Source organism: Calliphora vicina, chromosome 5, assembly GCF_958450345.1.
Source record: "Calliphora vicina chromosome 5, idCalVici1.1, whole genome shotgun sequence".
Lineage (NCBI taxonomy): Eukaryota > Metazoa > Arthropoda > Insecta > Diptera > Calliphoridae > Calliphora > Calliphora vicina.
In genome coordinates, this window is record NC_088784.1 from 77,200,098 (window position 1) to 77,217,629 (window position 17,532).

At 34.3% G+C, this 17,532-nt stretch overlaps 1 protein-coding gene across 1 annotated transcript in view; it reads right to left on the reverse strand.

Annotated features, from left to right (window-relative positions):
- Positions 1–17,532, reverse strand: part of Sdc (Syndecan) — a 510,046-nt gene that overhangs the window by 423,335 nt on the left and 69,179 nt on the right. The gene's annotated exons all lie outside the window — the stretch shown is intronic.

The window sequence follows — 17,532 nt, forward strand, 5'->3', positions numbered from 1 at the left end:
AATGTTTAAAAAATAGTGGAAGTTTTGAGTTGGAATATTGAATGAACTTCCTCAACTGAGGAGAGTAATTGAAATATTAAGGGAGATTGGATCAATTGGTGTTGCTAAACACATTTGTAATCCATAACCATGACGTTCAAATGTCAATATCGAAGCAGTGCATGAGAGTGTTGGTGAAACTCCAGGAATATTGATTAAATTTCCTCAATTGTGAAGAGAGTAATTGAAAAATTCTTGGAGATTGGATCAATTTGTGTTGCAAAAATAAGCCATTGGAATTTGAATATCCAAGTGAGTGAGTCCAGAAACATGAATTCCGCATTGTGAATATAATTTGAGAGTGTTGGTGAAACTCCAGGAACATCAACAAGGAATATTGATTAAATTTCCTCAATTGTGAAGAGATTAACTGAAAAATTCCGGGAGTTTGAATCAATTTGTGTAGACATACTGGTTGTCCAAAAATAAGCCATTCTAATTTCAATATCGAAGCCTTGCGTGAGTTCTGGGACATGAATTCCGCATCGTGGATACAAATATCTAAAAGCTTTCTACAGCGTCTACTCACTGAAGATCTGCGCATCCATGCTTTCAAAGTTCAAATGACTCAAGAACTGAAGACCAATGATCATGGAGAGAGTTTGTGAATGTGTTATTAAACAGCTGAATTTTCTAGCAAAATCATTGTAAGCGATTTTCATCAACAAAGTTGTCGCATTTATGGTTCAGAGAATTCAAACAAATGCATCCACAATGTGTCGCTGTTTGGTACGGATTTTTGGCTGGAGACATGATTAAATCTTACATCTTCAAAAATGAGACGGATCCAGCAGTGACTAACTTTGTTTCTGATATGTACGGATGTGGACGATATGTGGTTTTCACTTTGATGACTTTGTTAATTGTCAGCGTCTACTCACTGAAAATCTGCGCATTCACGTTTTCAAAGTTCAAATTACTCAAGAACTGAAGAATAATGATCATGGAGAGAGTTCGTTGAATGTGTTATTAAACCGATGATTTTTCTAGCAAAACCTTTTTACCCCATTTTCATCGTCATAGTTGCCTCATTTGGGATTCAGGGAACCCACATGTATTGTTGAAAAACAACGTGTCATTTTTTGGTGAGGATTTTGGACTGGAGGCATCATTGGAACATACTTCTTCGAAAATGAGGTTGCTCAAGCACTGACTGTTACTTGTGTTCGATATTTTTACATGATAACAGAGTCCTTTTTGCTTTATTTGGATGATATTGTTGTGGACAACAATGTTGGTGCCACATACTATGAGATATTTCGTGGCCCTGTACTCTTTAATTTCGGAGATCATAATTGGTCCCCTAGATCGTGCAATATAACATCTTTGGGTTTATTTCTATGGGAATATTTGAAGTCAAAGGTGTATGCAATAAGCCTACAATCACCCAGAGTTGAAGGAGGAAATTCAACTATGTTTTAGCGAAAATTTCTACATGTGTATAAGCCAGCAAATACCTATTCTGTGAACTTTTCTTATTAAGTTCCAATTTTTGGGGTAATATTCCAATAAATTGCAACAATATTTTTTAAACTCATCTTTTTTCAAATACAAAACAGAAATAACCTTTCAATATACACTTACATGTGACTTTACTCACAGCTTACATAAGTAAACATTACTCCATTACTCCAGCAACTTGCAACACAATATTGCCATGACACTAAATTAAAGCTAAACTAGTGGCAGATGATCTGAGACACGTGTCAGTGTCAGTGGTTTAAGCAGTAAATAGAGTCATGCCTCAATAATCCTGTTATAGCATATAAATACTACTTATAAGTAACGCTCTTATACTCACTCCTTCTCTTCCATTCTCCTAAATCTTGAAGCAACTATTACTTATGACAACGACTAGGATACGTTTATAGCAGTAAAATACTGTCGTTTAAATTCGTCATTCAAAAATCATTTATCGCTTTAATTTTAACTAAATCATCCTTAACAAAATGATAATTTATTTATTATACCTCTACTGGCAAACACAATGAGTTAAATGCTAAAATACAGAGAGAGAGAGGGAGACACTTATTACAAGGGGAACCACAAGAGGCAAAGGACCACAGATGAAAAGAGACAGGCAACTAATCATTTAATAGCAAAAAAAACAGGAGGAAAAACACACACATATTGAGGTTAAAGGATAAAAACAAAAACCTCATTTACTTGTGAAATAAAGGACAAAAAAAAGTAATGAAAACAAGTAAGAGAGCTATAGTCGGTCATGGTGAATATTGCCAAATAGGTTGAATAAAAAAAATTTTATTTTTTTGAAAAAAGTATATATTTGGCATTAATAGTAAAAAAGGAATACAAAATGTCACGAGGGCTGATTGCAGAATACTTAGCCAAGCATAGAGAGAAAGCTAGCTTCTTACCTATCGATTACCAGGACATCTTGACACTGTTTCATTATGTGGCATTGATAGCGTGTAGGTGTAAAGTAAATTGTTAAATCATTGTAAATAAAGATCCTGAATATTAATAGCTATATAGTTTATAACAATGGTAGGCACAGGGAGAACACCGCACATGGATTTCAATTTGTAATCCGACCAGCTATTGATTGTACATTTTGCTGATTATTTTAAAATTTATATGATCTTCGTTGTTATTCGTATTGTTTACAGATCAAGCGATCAAGTTCGTCCCTGGTTAACTCTGTGTGGCAATCACTGATTTGTGGTGTCTGTAATAAATATATAAATTCCAAACTAAATGAAGAATTTATAAAATGATGAAGGGTATGAAAAGGAAACATAATGCAGTTGCATATTTTACAGACGACAGTTAATCAGGTCAACTAGGTAAGAAAGAGCTTTAAAGGAATTCATTTTTAATAATTTGTGAGTAACTTAAATCTTGAAAGAGATTGTTAAGCAAATACACCGCATAAACATAAATGAAAAGGTTATAAATCACAAGTTCAAGGAAGACAATTCTGATCAACCAAATTAGAGAGTACAGGACCAGGAAATTGACCATGTCATCCACAACGATATCATTGAAATGCTTCCAGCCCGTAAAAGTGACACAATGTGGATGCATTTGTTTTTCGACAATCAAATGTGGATTCTCTGAATTCCAAATGAGGTAATTTTGACAATTAACAAAGTCATCAAGGTGAAAATCACTTATCATCCACAGTATATGTTATTTAGTCAGAATGAAAGTTAGTCAATGCTGGACCCGTCTCATTTTTGAAGAAGTATGATTTAATGATGCCTCCAGCCCAAAATCCGCTCCAAACAGTGACTCATCGTGGATGCATTTGTTTTGCCCCAATCACATTTGAATTCTCTGAACCCCAAATTCGTCAACTTTGACGATGAAAATCACTTAAAATGATTTTGCTAGAAAAATCAGCTGTTTAATAAGACATTCAACGAACTCTCTCCATGATCATTGGTCTTCAGTCCTTCAGGCATTTGAACTTTGAAAGCATGAATGCTTAAATCTTCAGTGAGTATATGCCGTAGAAAGTTTTTAGAAATTTGAATACACGACGGGGAATTCATATTCCTGGACTCACACAAGCCTTCGACGACTACCAGTATATTTAGCAACACAAACTGATCCAATCTCCCTGAATTTTTCAATTACTCTCTTCACAGTGGAGGAAATTTAATCAATATTCCAATCATATTTGGTACGCAATTTTCGAGATGTGGCTGCCGAATTTTCATTATTTTTGAAATATTGTTCAGCAATGAAAATGAGTTGTTCTTATGTCAATTTGACTTTGTAATCATGGACACGCAGGAATTTGGTGAGTAGAGAGGCCTTTTTTGCAATTCCTGATTACGAACACTCTTTGATATTCCAGGAGTTTCACGAACACTCTCACGCACTGCTTCGATATTTACATTTGAACGGCCTGGTTTTGGACTTCAAGTGTGTTTAGCAACATCAATTGATCCAATCTCCCTTAATATTGCAATTACTCTCTTCAATTGAGGAAGTTCAATCAACATTCCGACCATATTTTGTACGAAATTGTCGAATAGTATCCACCAATATCCTCTCTTCACAGTTGATTTTCATTATTTTAGAAATATTGTTCAGCAACGAAAATACGTTGTCCTTGTTTCAATTGAACTTTGTAATCATGGAATCGCAGATCTTTAGTGAGTAGAGAAGGCCTTTTTTGCAATTCACTCTTTGATATTCCTGGAGTTCCACCAACACTCTCACGCACAGTTACGATATTGATATTTGAACGGCATGGTTTTGTACTACAAGTCTGTTTAGCATAGGGTTGCCAGACGGCCTGGAATGGCCTGGATTGTCCAGTTTTTTTGTGACTTGTCCAGTTTCCAGCTAAAACACAATTTGTCCAGTTATAAAATAATTTCTTTCATTTTGCAAAATATTTTTTTTATTAATTATATTTTTTATTAATTAATATTTTGTACAGAAAAAATTTGTACAGTTATACAATTGTGACTGCAAATGTATAGTCAGTTGTATTTTTTCCTTACAGTGATTAGTACCTAGCGAGCAACCGACCGATTAATATATCCTTGGTCAGCAGTAAAGAGGTAAAAATACCTCTTCAAAACGCTTGTCGAAAAGTCACATGGTAATTTGTTATAATGATGATGAAGAAAATATGGATGAAGGTGTGTGTGTCAGAGGCATATTTTTATTTTTTTAATTTTGAAATTTAAGTTTGGTTGGTGGAGTTAAAAACTCTCAAATTGCCAGATTATCCCACGTTGATTTTTGTTTCCAGTCGAACCTGGATCATTAAATCTTGTATTAAAAAGTTAGGTTATGAAAACCCAAAATCAATTGCATGTGGACAATGCAAACTTCGAAGCAACTGTAACGCGGTACAGTTAGATGACGCCAAACATTATCCAATGCGAAAAACTCTCGAAGGCAGCGAAAAAGGGACGGCAAGATTGCCCTTAAGCGATAATGGCAATGACGCGCGCTCTTTCTCCACCCAGAGCTGAGTTACGACTGTATTTGTATTTTATGTATAACGTAATGTATGAATTTAGCCCTAGAAAATGATTACTTTACTATTATAAAACTGTACAGTGAGTAATCTTTTGAATTGCCTTAAAAATCGGTTAAAATATGGAAGAAAAGTTGTATCTATTTTAAAAAAGATTTCATCTCTCGAAACAAAACCTTTACAATTAGAAACAAATCAATTTTTAAAAAATGATATTGCGTACTTAGAGCAATGATATGGTTTCGGAGACGAATCACTTTACAACAAAATTAATTTTTAAATTTAAAACAATCCATTTTATCGTGGTATAACTTATCAAAGCTTCCAAAGTTTTAGAAATCTTCTTCTATATAAATAAAAATCAAATGTCGTTCGTTGGTAATTGCATCAGTTGAGAACGGCCGAACCGATTTTGAAAATTTTTTTTTAAATGCTGGTCACAGTCCAACTTAGGTTTTTACAGAATGAAAAATTGACCACGCCCACCTTTACGCCCATTTTTATCGATTTATCTAAAATCGGAAAACGGCTACACTGATTTGGCTAATTTTTTGTTCAAATGTTCGTAGTTATCCAATTTAAGTTTTTACTGAAGGAAAAATTTACCACGCCCACTTTTTCGATTTATCTAAAACCGGAAAACGGCTGCACCTATTTGTCTAATTTGTTTTTAAATGTTCGCAATAGTCCACAAAAGATTTTTACGATCTGTGATCACTCAAATTTCTGAGCAAAAATCGATCTTTTATATAAAAACTCAAAATATCTAAATTCGCTAATAACTTGGCCAATAAGCATTTAATTAAGAAAAGGAGCTCGATCTGTGATCACTCATATTTCTGACCAAAAATTGATTTTTTATATAAAAACTCAAAATATCTGACTTGGTCAATAAGCGTTTAATCAAGAAAAGAAGATCGATCGAAGAGCGCTTAATCGAGAAAACGAGCTCGATCTGTTATCACTCATATTTCTGACCAAAAATCGATTTTTAATTTAAAAATTCAAAGTATCTAAATTTGCTAATAACTTGGCCAATAAGCGTTTAATCAAGAAAATGAGCTCGATCTGTGATCACTTATATTTCTAACCAAAAATAGATTTTTAGTTTAAAAACTCAAAATATCTAAATTCGCTAATAACTTGACCAATAAGCGTTTAATCGAGAAAACGAACTCAATCTGTGATCACTCATAATTCTGGCCAGAAATCGATTTTTCATATAAAAACTCAAAATATCTAAATTCTCTAATAACTTGGCCAATAAGCGTTTAATCAAGAAAAGGAGCTCGATCTGTGATCACTTATATTTCTAACCAAAAATCGATTTTTAATTTAAAAACTGAAAATATCTAAATTCGCTAATAACTTAGCCAATAAGCGTTTAATCGAGAAAAAGAGCAATTTTAACAAATTTTGAAATTTTCAAATCGCGATATTTTTGAAGTGCAAAGGGTTTCCGATGATTGATTTTATTAATCCTTTGGAACTATAATATGTGTGGTAATTTTGATTAAAATCGAAGATGACAAATCCAAAAATAGCAGTTTTCTGTCCACTATTGATATTGAATCAAAATTTTAAAATTTGGATTACAATAAAACTAGAAATATATTCTATAAAAAAGTACACTTTTCTTTTATGATATGCGTCTTACGTTATTTTGAATTAATGTTTTCTAAAACCAAAATAACGTATCACCAATATAAATTTGTATGACAAAAATAAAATCTTAAATAAAAAAGGAGTTTTTAAAGATACTTATTTATATTAAAAAAATGTACTTATTAAATTTTCATAAAGATTGCCTAAAAAAATTCTATTGCACTTGATGATATTTTAGTTTCAATTTTGGTTATAACTTGGATATTTTTGATAGTAAAAGTTTAAAATTTTGTACACATATGTAATATGATGTAGTAAATCGTAATCAATAATAAAATCAACTTCGAATTTTTTGATGATACGCTGTTTTGCATTTTAGGTGACGATATGTATGTAGGACTGAATTTAACATTTCTTTATTTTTTATTTATTTTTTTTTAATAAAAAACTTAACTTAAATTTAACTTTTTTGAACTATAAGTGCATTTTTAAATTGTCCAGTTATTTTTTAAAAATCCAGGTAAATTTTTCTTATGGTCCAGTTATTTGACTTTTGTTATCTGGCAACCCTAGTTTAGCAACTCCAATTGATCCAATCTGTCTTAATATTTCCATTACTCTCTTCAGTTAAGGAAGCTCAATCAATATTCCTACAATATTTTGTACAAAATTTTCGAATAGTGTCCGCCAAACTTCCATTATTCAGTCCATGTGTCAATTTAGCTTTGTAATCATGAACACGAAGATATTTAGTGAGTAGACACTATCGAATGCTTCTAGAAATTTGTATCCACTATGTCGAATTGATGTTCCAGGACTTTCAGAAACACTATTACCCCCGGCTTCGATATGGACATTTCAATTACATTTGACGAAGTTAGCTCAATATTCCAACCCTTTTTAGTACAAAATCATCCAAATGTGGTTGCTAAACTATCATTACTTCAATATTGACATTTAACGTCATCAGTAATTGATACAGAATTTTGCAATGACTCTCTTTACAATTGATCTTTAGAGAGTAGATTAGGCTTTTTTGCAATTCCTGACCACGAAGCCTCTTGGATATTCCTTGACTTTAAACAACACTCTCACGGACTGCTTCGATATTGACATTTGAACGGCATGGTTTTGGACTACAAGTGTTTAGCAACACCAATTGATCCAATCTTCCTTAATATTTCCATTACTATCTTCAGTTAAGGAAGTTCAATCAATATTCCAACCATATTTTGTAAGAAATTGTCGAATAGTGTCAGCCAAACTTCCATTATTCAGCACTGAAAATGTGATATTCTTGTGTCAATTGAATTTTTTAATCAATGCAGATATTCAGTGAGTAGACAATGTAGAAAACCTTTTTGTATCCACGATGCCAAATTGATGTTCCTGGACTTTCACCAATACTCTCACCCCGGCCTCGATATGGACATTTCAATTACTCTCTTTACAATTGACGAAGTTAAATCTAAATATTCCATCCCCGTTTAGTAAGAAATTTTTCAAATGTGGCCGATAAACTATCATTACTTTTGAAATATTGTTCAGTTATCTTCAGTGTGCCCATGACAATTAATTTTCCAGGACTTTCACCAATATTCTCACGCTTCGATATAAACATTTGAACGGCTTGTTTTTGGACGACCAGTGTGTTTAGCAACTCTCTTTACAGTTGACGAAGTAAAATCAATATTCCAACTCTATTGTGTACAACATTTTACAACTGAGGAGCACTAAACTATCTTTACTTTTGAAATAATTTCATGATTGTTCTTCTGTCAATAGAACTTTGTAAGCATGGGATCTTCAGTGAGTAGAGAGAGCTTCCTTTTTTGTTGGTGAAAGGCCAGGAATTGCCTTTCACCAACACTCTCACCCACGGTTGTTAGGCAACCAGTGTGTTTAGCATCAGTAGTTGATCCAATCTCCTAGAATTTTTCAATTACACTCTTCACTTGATGTTCCTGGACTTTCAGCAACACTCTACCCCACGGCTACGACATTGACATTTGAGCGGTTTGTTGTTAGGCTGCCACTGTGTTTAGCATCAGTAATTCCAATCCAATCTCCCAGAATATTTCAATTACTCGCTTCACATTTGACGAAGTTAAAGCAATATTTCGTTCATATATGAAACATTGTTCAACAATGCTAAATTTTTAATACCTCTAAACTGTCAGTTGTCAAACTGTTTATTTTGTTGGTAGGCAAAACTTTACTGCACATTTGGAGGAAAATATTGCAAGAGGTTTGGAATATCCATCCTTAACAAGTTAGTTATTCCACAAATAGCTTCCACAATATTCATGGATTCTTATAGATATCAGAGTCTGTGGAACTCAACTTTCTGAAGCCCATAAATAACTTGCTAAAAAAAATGATCCATCAATATATCGGGTGTGGTTCCAATTAAGTTGCTATTGAAAATCGCTCCATAAATGTGGGAGGATTTTTTTTTATTATAAAAATTGTTTCACCAACAAAATCAATAGATCCGTAGGAATTTTAAGGATGACGGCTTATTGAAATATAACTGTGACTTCAGAAAACCCATTAAGAAGTTTTGCACGATTTTATTTGCCAATTCAGGTCAAACAGATCATGCTGAATGTCCAACAGATCATGCAGAATGTCCATTTTGGAGTTCGTTGTGTAACTCGTGCTGTAACGAGAACCACATATCGTTGATATTTAAATCGCTAAATAGTTTGCTTAGGAGGGAACTTTATAAATATTCAGCAAGTGGTTATAATAGGCCACCTGAGTTCGTTGTGTAACTTGTACTGTGATCAGAACCACATGACGTTGATATTTACATCTTTAAATTGTTTGTCTAGGAGGGAACTTTATGAATATTCAGCAAGTGGTTATCATAAGCCACCTAAGTTCTGTATCATTTAACGGCCATTAGTCCAACAAATTCTATACCATAACCAATGGCAAATGAATGTCGCTTTCTGTCACAGTTACCTCCAAGGATAACCTGTTCATTTCCCGGATGTCCTCACGTCCTGGAACCCCTATTAAATCGACAAAATTGAATTTAAATTTCCATGAAAAAATCTAGCAATCATTTGCTGCTTAGTAAATTGTTGAACTAACTTTAAAATAATATTGTGATTAGAATAGCAGCATGTTACTCCTTTAAATCCCCATCTACGTTTGTAAAATAATTTATGTATATGATGATGGCAGTTACTTGTTCCTCAGATTGCAAATGTTCTGTGGCCGGCAACTAGGGGTTGTGTAAATCTAAAAACAAAACTTTTTGCTCTCAATTTTTTATTTTTTTTTTGCATGTTTTAAAGTTTATTTTTAAAATTCACTAACTAACTTGTTAGTTTATTGTTTTAAATCTAATTTTTATGTTCAAATTACTTCATGTGAGTGTGTGTTTTCTATTTTTTTTTCGTTCTACCCTACATTTTACTATAATTTTTTTTTTTTAGTCAACAACCTTTTCCATTTTTATACGAGTTTTATTTCATGTATTTTATTATTTTTTTTTGCTGTTCACACTGACCTACAAAACCAATTATGACATTATTAGCAGCCAGCAAGTAGCTGCTTGAGTGTGTGACATTTGAAAACAAAATTATAGCTGTGTTTAAAAACTTCTATAAATCCCTGTGTAATGCTGCTCTTTAAACAAACACAACTGTTGCCTGTTATAAGAAAGCATGTGTTTTAGGCACGTGATCATTGGCTGGCCAGTTGGATGGTTGTAGGTTGGACAGGAAGGGGGGAGGGAGGTTTGGTTTTTAATACGAGTCTGTGTATACATCATCACCATCTTCTCTAAGTACGTTTTATGACATTTCTTTTTTATGTTTGTCAGTCGTCAACCTTTGTCATAAATAAGTCGCACAAAGAGTTGGCATTTTTGTGTTTTCCATGAAACTAAAAAAAAACACAGCATTTCTTCTTACTCTAGCTTAGCAAACGTGTCATTTCAAAGACTTGAAAAAAAGTCGAAAAAAAACTGTTGAAGACTCCACCGTGTATATAAAAACATGACAAAGTATGTTGTATATCCGGTTGCTTTTTATTTTCTTTTACTTTTTTGAGAAAGTAAAAGTGTTGTTTACATGTCTGTCAGTCATAATTTATATTTTTGGAGGAAATAGAAATCTTTGTTGGTTGAGTAATTTTATATGTTTTGAACAAAATTTTGGGCAACTTTAAAAAGAATATAAAATTTTATTAAACAAGTAAGAGAGCTATATTCGGCTGTGCAGAATCTTATATACCCTTCACCAAGTTATACTTCAAAATACAAATTTTAAATATTTTTAGGTAAACTAAATTTTTTTTTTTCAAAATTGTTTTTTTCATTTTTTGGAAAAAAAAAATTTTCGAATTGTTATTTTAAAATTCAGTTTTCTTAAATTTTAAAATTTTTTTTTTTAAATTTTAAATTTTCTTTTTTGTTTTTAAATTTTTTTTTCTTGCTGAAAAAAAAATTCGGGTTAAAAAATAATTTTTCCTATTTTGACCCATTGTAGGTCCAACTTACTATGGTCTTATATACGTCGTTGCAAATTTCTTTGAAACATCTATCATTAGATATCCATATTGTCTATATTAATGACTTAGTAATCCAGATATAGATCAAATACCGAGGTTGTCCTGGTTTTTTCCTCATATCTCAGCCATTTGTGGACCGATTTTGATGATTTTAAATAGGAAACTTCTCGAAAGTATGTCTGACAGAATTATTGAAGATTTGTATCCCGAATATATGTGGGGTCTTCAGAAAATTGATTTCAACAGACAGACAGACGGACATGGCTTAATCGACTCCGCTATCTATAAGGATCCAGAATATATATACAAACTTACAAAGGTGAAGGGTATAAAAATAAAGGGAATAGCAAGTTAATGGGGGCTATTCCTGTTCTCACTTTCACCATTCACCGTATTTTTGGAAGCATAATTAGAACAATATTACGTATTTTCCTCAGATTTTCTAATTATAAATGTTTACATGTGATTTTTTAAACTTAATTATATAATTTTCGAAACTTTATTTAAATAAATATTGTTGTAATTATGCTTTTAAAAATAGGGTGAATGGTGAAACTGAGAACAGGAATAGCCATGATTACTTAAATTAAAGAACGTTTTAGTACAAATAATTTCAAACCCAAAAATACCTCAGCTTAAAATGCTTTGTAGAGACTACTATATACCGTTTACATTACCTAGAAGTAGTTGAATAATTACAAACCCAGAAATAGCTGTAATACTGATATATCATTACATATTAACAGGCATTGTAAAGATTCTATAAGCAGCTAAGCCACAACATTACAGGCTTTTATTTTAAAAATGCGGGATTAACAACTGATGAAGTATTGTTTGAAATCGGTTTTGGTTTTTAATAACTTTTATGTAATTTTGAAGGGAACACATCTCTCATTTGAACATTATAGTGTAAACAACTACGTTTTTTTTTTTGCTTCGAAAATGTAGAATTTTGTGCCAACAAAGCGTCATATGCGGGAAGTTTTGCTTTACTTCTTTAATTTGAAAAATAGAGCCGCTGAGGCACAGCGATTGCTCTCCAAAGCTTATAGAGAATGTGTTTCATCGGTTTCAGCGACATATGGTTTCTTAGGTCAAGAAGTGGTGATTTTGACACGGAAGTCATAGATCGCCCAGGCCAGCCAGGCTTTACTCCATGAAGATTGTTGTCAAACTCAACAAGAGTTTGCAAAATCATTGGGAGCTACTCAAGCATCAATTTAAAAACGTTTGCGAGCGGCAGGATTCATCGAAAATCAAGGAAATTGGGTACCTTACGAATTGAAGCCGAGAGATCTTGAAAGACGATTTTGTATGTCCGAAATGATGCTTGAAGGATATAAAAGAAAATCATTTTTGCACCGAATCATTCACCCCTATCGTGAAAAACATGTGAAATTTATGTTTCAATGAAATATCCATTTCCCTCGAAGGGAAAATTGCCATCGTGATATTCCCATAAACTTTTCATTCACAATAGTTGAATTTGTTCGTAACAGCTATTTATTGTTTACAAAATGTTTCACGTGAAAAAATTCCCCATGTTGTGAACTTTTTCGATGGAATTTTGTAAACAATAAACAGCTGTTACAAACAAATTCAACTATTGTGAATGCAAAGTTCAAGGGAATATCATGATAGCAATTTTCCCTTCGGGGGAATGGATATTTCACGGGAGATCGTATGCGAAGCCCGGCCAACCAACCGAATCGACACCAAAGACAAATATCCAAAGCGCTAAGGTAATTCTCTGTATTTGGTGAGAGCAAAAGGGTCATATCTATTATGAGCTGCTGAAATCCAGAACGGACCATCACAGAGAACCTGTATCGAACACAACTGATTCGTTTGAAACGAGCATTTGCCGAAAAAATTGAAACCATAATATTCCATCATGACAATGCTCGGCCAAATGTTGCAACGTCTGTCAAAAAGTATTTCGAATGAAGTGATTGGTAAGTTTTGCGTTACCCGCTTTATAGTCCCGACCGTGCACCGTGCCCTGACTACTATTTGTTTCGATCGATGAAGAACGGTTTCTCTGGGATACGCTTCAGTTTTTTTTTAAAACAAACACAAACTGCGAAGCGTTTTGCTTGTCTGCAGATACACCCAGAGTCTCTGACGGGAATCGAACTCGCAACCCTCAGATTAATAGTCCAGCACACTATCGACTGGTCTATCGGGGCACTTTGAAACAGAGTATGCGATAGTGGCTTGAATCGTTCTTGACCTCAAAATATGAACAGTTCTTTTGGGTCGGAATCCATATCTTGCCAGAAAGATGGGAAAAGATCACCGTCTACGGCGAACGTTATACTATGGAGGATTTGGAGGACATGTGGTTCTAGCAGGTCAACGCTACGTGCCACACACCGAACGTTGCAATAGACACTCTGCTTGAATGATTTCAGGGCATGGTTATATCTCTCGTAGTTGACTTGATCTTGACTCAAGATCGTGCAATTTAACCGCGCTGAAATTTAGCTTGTCGGGTTTTCTGAAGTAGTAAGCCTATACCAATAAGACTTAATCCAAGGATGCTCTCAAAGCCATCATAACCCACTACATCGCTAAAATTTTCAACCAGATCTATGCAATAGAGTTATTTAAGTTTGGAACATAAGGATCCATGCCACCACTATGCAGCAGAGTCATTGAAATTTGGAACTCTCGGATCCAGCCATGCTAACATTGGATAAATGCTAATATTAAAAGTCTAAGGTGTTTATATATTGAATGAGATTTACCAGGCAGCAATGCTTTCCCAAAAAGTTTATTTATGTTGTAGATCATGGGACGGCGGCATCATTGGTCCACACTTCTAGGACAACAACGTTGGTTTGTCGTTCACCGTCAACCTCGAGCTCCACAAATCACTTGAAACTAATTTGTATTACATGGACATTTGGTTCCAGGACGAAACTACGTGTCACACAGCAAACGCCACAATTGACCATGCCCATTTGGGACAGCACACTTCTAGGTCAACGACGATGGTGAGGCCATCACCGTCCACGGCGAGCGCTAAAAATCACTAAAAACTAATTTATTGTACACCGAATCGAACAGTTTGTAGGACATTTGTATCTAGCGAACGCCTCTATTGACCATGCCCTCAACTCCTTTGGGGCACGGATATGCATCTTGGTGAGCTCCACACTTTGGTGTTCTGCTTCGAGAGGAAATATGGTCGAAACCAGGGCTCCTGAGGTGCACGGACCTCTTTCCTGGTGAGAATTTATTTTTTTTAAATCGTTAAGATCGTTGGTTAAAGTACTGATTTTTGAGCTAATGGCAGACTTCGGAACACCAATTGCATCTTCTAAGTGCTATTGCTGAGTACAACAGAGCCATTGAAAGTAGCAGATAGGAACTAGCGCTGTGCTCAGGAAATGTATTGGGGTAGTAGCATTCGTGATGTACTGGTCGTTGGGCATGGTTCTCGGTCGAGGTCTGAAGAGTGTATTATAGTACGCACACTCTGACTTTTATCGGCCGGGAACTTTTGAAGTCAGAGCCCATACATCGGACTGGTTTACCAGGCCGGATGTTGCTGCTCTGATAATTATCCTGGGCTTGTTAGTTGATTAGCTAGCTATGGATGGCAGGGATTAGATAGCCCGAGCTCTCGAGCAAGGGGTTTGTTCATTGATCGGTGCAATCCTTGTACAAGAATTTGCCAATTGAGTGTTCTTTGCAAGGCTCTCAATGTCGGTGAAAGACGCATTGCCCGTGTGGTCTAGACATATGCGGCAGGTGCCCACGACCATGCCCTCAAATCATTTATGGAGAAGATTTGAAGTCATGGTTATCTCTCGCGTAGGTGATTTGATCTTAATTCCACCAAGATCATGCGCTCTTGGATCCAAGCCATCATGCGAAACTGCGGCGGACATTTCAACAAGCCATATTTCAAATAAACAAAGAATTTCATTAATACCTCACTCATAGCCCTTTACTAGTTATTTTTTCGTCATCATTCAAACCACTGTTCTCTAGTTTATCTCATCTATTTCATTTGAAAAGCCTTTATTGGTTTTTTGCTGCCACAAAAATACTTCATTAAGATTTAAACGCAATTATAGACACATCAAACCACCACTATTTTCATTTTCATCATCATAATCATCAGCTGCACCCTCATCAATGCCATCACTTTAAAGTCAATCAAACACCCTGTATATACATACATCTAATATCCTGTAAATTGGGGAGTGTGTTGTTGTTTTCACCCTGCAGTTTGAAGGCTAAGTCTGCTTTTACACAGGGCAAGTTTACTTGAAGCAAGTCTCTTCTATTCCCTTTTAAACTTGCTCGTCTATTTACACACAGCAAGTCTGTGTTCAATTTTATATGTCAAAACCTAATAGACGCCATAGTGAAAATGAGAAAACAAAAGAGAATTTAAGAGACTTGCCAGTACAAGCAAGTGTGTACCCCTCTTCTTTCTTCTTGCCTCTCTCTCCTATAAACTCAAGACTTGCGCAAGAAAACTTGCCCTGTGTAAAAGCAGACTAAGGAATAAAATGCGCAGGTTAAATTCTCCTAGAGTCCTGGCTGACTGTCCTGAACACCCTTCATAGATTGCTAAAAAAAACTGCCTGATAGCTGGTCCAAAATATTCATTATAATTCGCATATCAGTTAAATACGTAATTATGGTAACTAATAGTTATCTAATTGGCTACAAAGAGACAGTCTAGTAGCCTGTTCGCTGTAGCTATCTCATTTTTAGTTCCATAGAGACAGTTCAATGCCCGGATTCTTGTAAACAACCCATCCTTCGACTATTATTTACTTACCCGACTACTTTGAGACACTAAAGTGGCAATTAGATTCACGCTAGATTACTTAGGATATATAAAGTAACCAATTGATATCTATTTGCGTTATCAAGACCATATAGCTGGCAATTGATTGCTGATTGGTAAAATTACTACTCTCAAAGAGTAGTGCAAAAAGTTGTTTAAAGTGTCGACATTCTAGATTACTTAGAGATACTAAAGTGACACTTGACTTCATGCTACATTACTAGGATATATAAAGTAACCAATTGCCTTCACTTTGCATTACCAAGAGCACCCAACAATATAAAAATTGGAATCAGCCAAGTATTTAGCTCTTAATGAACATAACTGACTCCTTTTAGAACTGATGGGTAGTGAAGGTTGAAATGTAACCATTACATTTCCCAATACCGAAGTTCCACGGGCTAGAGGGTTCCTGTTTATCCCTTTTTACACACATTGTACCTGATTTGTGTAGCTGTCTGTGTTTGACTTGAAATTTTCTCTGTTTTTTTTTTGTTTGAACACAAACGTTGCTGAAAACCTTTTTCATTTAAAGTTTCCAAATAAAAATCTTTAGAGTCCCATTCTGGCAACATTTACGTTAAGTTGAGTAGTTGTTTTTCTTTTATTTTGATACAAGCCATATAGTTGCAGCCAAAAGTGAAGGACGACAGCATTGAGAGAAGAGAGAAAAAAAATTAATCAGCGGAAAATATATACATTTTGTTCACATTTCACAAAGCCAAAAAGAAAAATTACTGAGAGAAAAAAAACTGTTGATTTTTTAATACAAAACGTCAAGCAAAAAAAAAGGGGAGAAAAACAAAGATTGAAAAAAAAACCGAAAGCCATGGATAAAGGTTGAAAACTTTTGAATTTATACACAAAGGAAACAACCGACTACCAAATACGCAGCAGGATGTTGTTTGACTGAGGCAAAAAAAGGAACAGCCCCTCCTTCCTAACCCATACACACATCCAGCTACACATATTAAAACTCACATACATTAAATTTAGCGCTGGGTGCTTACAAACATTCCCGCCTTTTTAAATTCATAAATTTATAAGAAAAAAATCCTTAATAAATTTGAAAATAAAAGGAAGTTGATTTTTTTAAACTCTTACTGCCCTACTGTGCCAACGATTAATAAGGAACTTTTTTTTAAGCCTTCTTCCAGGAAACATTAAGTTGAAAAATTATTTTGATGAGAAACGTCGATTTTCTTTGACCAAAAGCAGCAACTATTGCGGTTGAATTATTCTTTAATCTTATAAAATACTTGATTTACTCTATTAAAAAGCAGAGAAAAGCAGCTGTAGATGGAATGAAGCATAAAACAAACATAATATAATTGAATCGAAGCTTAAGCATAGATATAGAACAGTGATCGGCACTCATAGCCACCAGGTGCCGAACATGAGCAAACATGAGAACATAAGAATAGTTAAATGAGAAACACAAATCACCATCAGTTTACAGTTGGGAAATAAAGCATGTTTCATATTCTCTATAAGCCGACCACTGTTGTAGAATATAAAAGCTTTTAATAAGAAATCTAAGAATAAACTAAGGAGTGCGCCATAGAAATCTAACAGAAAAGAA